Below are 7,838 nucleotides of genomic sequence, written 5' to 3' on the forward strand. Positions count from 1 at the left end.
CTTAGAGAGGATTGCCACAAGTAGCGTTGCCGCAGCTTCTGTTTCCATAATTATCCCTAAGGGGCGAGGAGCGACCTCACACCAGCGTCTGCCTTGACTATGCACAGGCAGCGCTTCCCTTAGCCGCAGTTTCCCACTCCCCTCCTCTAGCTGCTTACCGCAGTCTCGGAGGAGTCAAAGGTGTCCTGTAACCATCCTCTGCTACCAGATGTCAGAGTGGGAGGGGGACCCGGAGTAGCGATGGAGTCTCAATATGAGTATGATCGTTCTCCTTTATTCATGCACCTTACACTTCTTATAGACTTATCCCAATAGTGCACGTGCTAACAAAACAAATCCTAATTGGTTATGTCCCGCTGTTCACGCGCCTTATGCTGTCACGCAACTAGCCAGACGCTCTTGAGCACGCAAAAGGGGCAGATACAAAGTTCTCATCACAACTCTTCGGGACTTTCCCGTGCTGGATTCCACATTCTTGTATTCTACTCCCTTTTATCTTATCTCAAGGTCAGGCCTAGCTACAGACAGCAAACCCTGGATTGTTCACTGCTATTAAATCATGAGCCATTCTTCCACAGGTGGCATTGCTGGTGTGGACACCTCTGCTTCACCCTCTCTGTTCCTGCCCTGTGAAGAGCCCAGTCCTGTTGGCTTTGGCTGTGCCCAAGGGACCCGGGCTGTGAGGGAGCTCCTGGCTCTGGGGCAGGGCAGGGGCTGCCTCTTGGCCAAGGCAAGAGGAGATTTGTCCCTGCCATGGTAGCACCTCATCACCCTAAGTCAGAGAGGTCCTGGTAAGGCTGGAGACAACATCAAGCACCTCCGCAAAGGCGAAGGAGGACCATGCAGTCTTGCTTTGCCCTTCCAGCCCAGAGAGCACGTCCTTGTCCTGGCCGAGCAGCCACATGCAGACACCGTGCCCTGAGAGTCCATGGTTCCTCCTCCAGGACCTGGACAGGACACCTTACAGGCAGCCCCTGGGCCTTGCAGAGGAGGTTGTGGTCTGAGAGCATCAGGAAATCATAGAATTGTTTGGTTGGAAAAAAACTTTGAGATCATCAACCCAGTTGTACCTGTCGAGTGCTAAATCATATTCCTAAGCATGAAGCTGGAGCGTGCAGGCCTGTGCTTGCCGATGCCTCCAGCCTGGCAGCTCTCTCTCCATCCATCCACCTTTCTCCATTGTCTGTAGTCCTGCTGGAGCTGCTGTTGGGGGCAGCTCTGCAGGTGTGTGTGCAGGGGGTTGTTCCCTGTTGGCACCTGCAGCCCAGGGCAAGTTACACCAGCAGCTCTTCTTTCCCACACTGTGCCCTGCAGCTTCTCCGCCGTCATGCACAAAACAGTGAAGCAGTTGTCTCCAAAGTGCGAGGTGACCTTCCTCCAGTCGGAAGATGGCAGCGGCAAGGGCGCAGCGCTCATCACGGCGGTGGCCTGCCAGATCCGGGAGGCTGGCCAGCGATAGGAGGAAGGAGGTTTGCCGAAGAGCTTGGTTTCAGCAGAACAGGACGTTTCCCCCCCACCCCCGGTCCCTCCCTCCGTACACACACACATACGAGGCCTCCCCTTGCAAGCAGACTCTAGGCTTTACTTGTTCCCGTGAGATACCACCAGTGGGACTGGAGATGCTGTGTACTTTATAGAAAGAGCTGTCGTAGGAGTTTCATTGCATGCCATAAAACCGCGTGTCGAGTAAAGCTCAAAGCGTCTTTTGGCTGTCTGCCTACATTCCCAGTTAGAGCTGGACCTGTTCCACTTGCAGCCTCCATCAAACACCAGCTCTCCTCCCCACATCTCCTAACCACTCTCCCACCTTCCCAAACAGCAGAAAGGGTAATGCTGGAATAATTAAGACACTGCATTGTCACTTTACAGTAACCGGTACCTATTTATGTCTGTCGTAGCGTGTCCATGCTGTAGAAAGCAAACCTCTCCAAGATTGGGCTAAAGACCTCCGTTAGTCTTTTACCCTGATCAAGGCTGTATTATTTCCATGAAAGTCATGGTAACTTTTCAAGCACAGGGTGCAGAATTCCAACCGGCGTGTTCCGGGTCTGCACTGGGAGATACCAGGTATCTCTGTTGGTGAGCAATATTAAAGAACCTGCTGGCTCCGAGTTAGAGGCGCCCCTTTAACGGCGCCAGCAGAGCACGTGCCTGGAAATAATTGGGGACTCGGGGTCTAATCCCATTTCCCGACCTCTCACCTCACCTGCACCCTAGAGTGTAGTCACGTGGCATGTCCGTATGGTTGTGTTGCACCTCTGAAAACCACTGGCACCCTTCCCAGGTGCATGTGCGGATACAGGAACCACCACCCGGCCGGGTCGCTCTCTTCCCTGCAGATCCGCACATCGTGGCCGTGTGTCTGTGCTTGGCGCGGTGAGTTTGGTTTGCTTTTTGTCTGTGAAATAGTTCTGCGTCTTCAACCTTTTAGGCGACACCTGGATTTACACACTGTATATTTATGTTTCAAGAGATCTGATGTCTTTGTATGTACATAGTCTGGGGGTTATATTGCTTAGTTTTGGCTTCACCTTTCGATGTCCCTGAAGAATGGTATAGAGAACTTATTTTCTTTTTCTCTCGTGGTATTTTTTTAATTTAAATTCTTTTTAGGGTAGATTGGAGAGAGAGACACCCATATTCCTGAGGATGGGCATTCTGAATTCATCACCAGGACAAAAGGGAAACTAAGAAGGCAGGGATGCGCAGCGCGGGGAGCAGTCGGGCCCTGCAGCAGCGAAGCTTTCAGGATTAGGCTGGGAGGACCTGAGGAGAGGTTTTTCTTTTGTCCCGCTGCCCTCATCGCTCTGGAAGGCGCCGCTGTTCCCTGTGGCAGCATGGGGTAAAATAACGTCGGGCCCCCTCGCATTGTCCCGGGACAGCAAACCGCGGCTCGAGCACTGTTGGGGTGCGTGTTTCGCAGCGAGACGCTGGCAAAACCAATCCCAACTCCTTCCATCAATTAAGCAGCAATAGCTGATGTCACTCCATGGCCCTTTGGCATCCTCAGGGCTGTCGGCAAGCGCTCCTGGGGCCGTGGGTGCCCATAGCATCATTTTGTGTGTCCCAGGGAAAAGCAGTGATTAATTCTTGCCTTAGAATTAAGACGCCTTAGGACAAAGCTGCAGCAATGCTGGAGCGGGCGGAGGCACATGGGAGGGGCTGTAAATATTTAGCAGAAGAGAATGAAGTTCCGATTCTGTACAACTATAATAATTAATAATTCCCAGGAGCAGACCTTCACTTTGGAGGACAGAGTTTTTGTCTATTTTGATGTATATTTTTACACTGCTTGGGGTACCCTCATTCCCAGGAGTCTCTCTGCTGTCTTGGGGGTCACGTGCAGTAGCACAATTTTAAAGCAAAAATCACTCTTCGGGCATTTTAAATGCTTATTTTTATATAAGCCTCAAGACAATTATAACAAAGCAAATCTGACTGTGTATAGAAACAATGTAAGAAACCAAGTTCAGTGAAAAGTTTTAGAAGATGTTAAATAAATTTTGGAAAGATGATCCCAAACTCCTCTGCCACGGTCCCAAGCAGTCGTGTGTTTATTCCTGAGAGCAGCCTTTTGCCTGCTGACAAACTGAACCAGAAATGTTTTTAGCTGCCGCACCGTGCAGAAAGTTGCATTAGTGATAGGATGAGGGGAGTGGTTTTCAGCTGCAAGAGGGGCGATTGAGATGAGATCTGAGGAAGGAATGTTTCCCTGTGAGGGTGGGGAGGCCCTGGCCCAGGTTGCCCAAAGCGGTGGTGGCTGCTCCATCCCTGGAGGGGTTCCAGGCCAGGTTGGATGGGGCTTGGAGCCCCTGATCCAGTGGGAGGTGTCCCTGCCCATGGCAGGGGGTGGGACTGGATGGGCTTTGAGATCCCTTCCAACCCAAATCATCCCATGAATCTGTGATTAGCGGCTGTATTTTTAAACTCTTATCCAGTTGGGCGCCTCCTGGAACACGTAGTGTTTTCATCGGTTAGTGAGGTAAATTTTATACAGCTTTAGTTTGGGAGGAGAGTGGAAAAGAGTGAGACTGTGGGCAGCTGATTCCGGCTCCCGTGCAGCAAATTGTTGGAGTGGGTGACTGAAAGGGTGAGAAGATGCGGGTGGTTCAGTACCCGGTTAGCGGGGACGAGTGGAGCGGGGTAACCTCGCTGCCCGTGCCTCTCCGCAGCACAGACTGGGGCTGTAGCCTCGCAGCGGTGGGAAGGATTGACTCTACCCTCAGAGGGTGGTGGGGAACAGCCGAGCGCTGTCTCCTCTCCTGGAACAGAGAAAGGGAAGACCGTGCAGCTCCTCCCCTGGAGCTAGAGCTTCTTGGTCTGCCCCACAGTGCCTGGGCTGGGCCAGTATCGGCTCTGTGGGGCTAGCGAGGCGAGGGAGACGTGCTGGAGCTCAAGGATACAGACTGAAGCATTCTGTGAGGTCAGGGAGGGTTTTGGGCTGGGCTTGGTCCGATGGAATCCCACCTGGATACCACCCAGGCTCTCATAATGCTTGAGAACCTTTGCTTCCCCCTCACTTTGTCTCAGAATCAAGCAGGGGCTGAAGTGTTTCCAGGTAAACAGCAACACTCGGAGTGTTTCAAGACCCCATCATTATGGCGTGGCTGCAGGGATGCCCTTGGCCCTGGCTGTGAGAAAGGGTTTTATTAAAGATGAAGAGACATTTGTGCTCCTCTTCAAAGAGGATGAGTAGCATTTGCTGCACAGTCCGATTGTCACTCTGGTGGGACTGTAACCTACATGAGCACAGTGCCCTGGGACAGTCTGTGAACGTGTTTAAAATGAGAAGGGAAGGTGAAATCGTAACAATTAATATGAAGGGAAGATCAGATCTGTTCTACGTAGGGAGGGATGGACAAGACCGATCAGCTTGACTTGCTCGATCTGTCTCTCCTCCAGTCAGAAGCACTGCTTTGTGCATTCAGGATGGCTTTTGTCTCACTTGGTTTTTCCCATGAGGATGCATTTTCTTTGCACTCCTGGTGGTGTGCTGGCACATTCTCCGGCCACATGGGCAGCAGGAGAACAGGGTCTTCCATGGGGTCGGCTGCTGTGCCAGAGGCTCTGACATCTCCCTGGTGATTCTCTCCTTCGTGGCACTCGCGACAGGATTTTATTGTTACTGCACACGCACAAGTAGCAAATTATTGAGCCTTGCAAAAGGAATTTGCCTCTTCCCTTCCTGGGGTTGAGGGACATGTAGGGAGAAGCATCACATTCCACCACCCAAGACGTGTGAGGAGGGTCCGCGACGCACAGATCTCTGGGCTGGAAGCAGCTCCGAGGCAGCTCAGTGCCTCTGCTGCACGGCCTCTCCGCAGGCGATCCAGCCGTGTCCAGGCTCTCTGTCGGAGGAGAGAGGGTGAAAATTCCTGGTCACAACGCGATGTGGAGGATGAGAGTCCAGTTATGGATCTTGTTGACATCTCTAACCAGTCTGACGTCTTTCTGACTCGAAGCAAAGAAAACGCATCTCAGTGCAGGCGATGGCTCTGTGTGGGACAGGGGGACATCAATAAAGCCAAAGACTGTGGGGCTGCTAACAGGAACAAGAGACTGTAGCTTCACCTGATGTTGTTATTTCGTGTTTACAATATTTATTTTTAGTAACTGACTGCTATTATATTATAGAGAGGCTTCCTTATTTTTGTACTTCTCCTCCCGGTTTCCTCAGTGTGGTGGTGTACCTCTCACCTCCCTTCGCCACAATTGCTGCTCCGAGTCAATGACAAATAAAAGAGATGAAGAAAAAACCCAGCTCCCCATTTTCTGGGGTTAGTTGTGATGTGTTTGGGTTTCTGTGCTTCTCTCCTTAGCAATCCCTTAGGAAGAGCACCCGCCCCGCTGCCCCATCTCACGCACCTGAACGCGGCCACTGGGAAGCAGGACCAAAGCTGGAAAGGGATTTGTTTCTTGGCACCAAGAGCCCCTTCATAGCTGGGAGGGCACAGCGGGGACTGGGAAAACCCGGACACCATGGGGAGGGGTCATTAATGTCTGGAAAAAACCACCAAGATGAGTTTCAAGCCAGCTCTCACTCCACATCCCCCGTCCTCGTTGCACTGAGGGTGGCAGCTCCCCAGCAGCGAGGACAGATGGGCGCGGGGCTGCGTTTGCACACAGCACGCGAGGGCAGTGGGAGGGCTGGGAGCCAGCAGGGTGCCAGGGCAGAGCAGGATCTGGACCTCAGAAGGAGATGCTAAGCCTCTGGCACAAAGCAGGAGCCTTGGGACAGCTCAACCCACCACCAAAGCTCAGATTTCAACTCTAACCTTACATAAAACCCAGGTATTTTACTGTACCTCTTTGGTATTTCAGTTAACAAGAAGTAAAACTGCTTCTTAAGTATCTAAGTACATTAACAGGAAAAGGAGGACGAGGGAGAATATCCAGTCTCTATTGGATGCAGAAGGAATAACAGTGACAGGGGATAAGGACAAGGCTGAGGTACTTAATGCCTTCTTCGCCTCAGTCTTTAATAGCAAAGAAAGTTGTTCCTTCTGTTTACAAATCCAAGAGTTAGAGGGGCAGATTGAGGCTCCCGTGATCCAAGAGGAGGCGGTTAGAGACTTGCTTGCCCAGCTAGACGCCCACACGTCTATGGGGCCGGATGGGATCCACCCAAGAGTATTGAAGGAGCTGGCGGATGTCCTTTCCAAACCCCTATCCATCATCTTCCAGAGGTCCTGGCTGACTGGGGAAGTTCCACTGGACTGGAGGCTGGCTGATGTTGTGCCCATCTACAAGAAGGGTTGCAGAGAGGATCCGGGGAACTCCAGGCCTGTCAGTCTCACCTCAGAGCCAGGGAAAGTCATGGAACAGGTAATGTTGAGTGCTATCATGAAGCACATGCAAGAGAACCGGGTGTTTGCAGATGACACTAAGCTGGGAGGAAGTGTGGATCTGCTGGAGGGTAGGGAGGCTCTGCAAAGGGATCTGAACAGGCTGGACCGCTGGGCCGAGGCCAATGGCATGAGGATCAACAAGGCCAAATGCCGGGTCCTGCACTTGGGGCACAACAACCCTGTGCAGCGCTACAGACTGGGGGAAGAGTGGCTGGAGAGCTGCACGGAGGAGAAGAACCTGGGGGTGCTGGTTGACAGCGACTGACCATGAGCCAGCAGTGTGCCCAGGGGGCCAAGAAGGCCAACGGCATCTTGGCTTGGATCAGAAATGGGGTCACCAGCAGGTCCAGGGGGGTTATTCTCCCTCTGTACTCGGCACTGGTGAGACCGCACCTCGAATACTGTGTTCAGTTCTGGGCCCCTCACCACGAGAAGGATGTTGAGGCTCTGGAGTGTGTCCAGAGAAGAGCAACGAAGCTGGTGAGGGGCTGGAGAACATCTGACGAGGAGCGGCTGAGAGAGCTGGGGTTGTTTAGCCTGGAGAAGAGGAGGCTGAGGGGAGACCTTATTGCTCTCTACAACTGCCTGAAAGGAGGTTGTGGAGAGGAGGGAGCTGGGCTCTTCTCCCAAGTGACAGGGGACAGGACAAGGGGGAATGGCCTGAAGCTCCGCCAGGGGAGGTTCAGGTTGGATATCAGAAAAAAATACTTCACAGAAAGAGTCATTGGGCACTGGCAGAGGCTGCCCAGGGAGGGGGTTGAGTCGCCTTCCCTGGAGGTGTTTAAGGAATGGGTGGATGAAGTGCTGAGGGACATGGTTTAGGGAGTGTTAGGAATGGTTGGACTCCATGATCCAGTGGGTCCTTTCCAACCTGGTGATTCTGTAATTACTAAGTTCAGTGCCTTAAAATACTTCTGCTTCCAAAGAAGTATGATGCAACACAAGATAACAGAGAAGTGCATTCACTGGCAAATCCGATAGAAAAAGCTG

This window comes from Cuculus canorus, chromosome 26, assembly GCF_017976375.1.
Source record: "Cuculus canorus isolate bCucCan1 chromosome 26, bCucCan1.pri, whole genome shotgun sequence".
Lineage (NCBI taxonomy): Eukaryota > Metazoa > Chordata > Aves > Cuculiformes > Cuculidae > Cuculus > Cuculus canorus.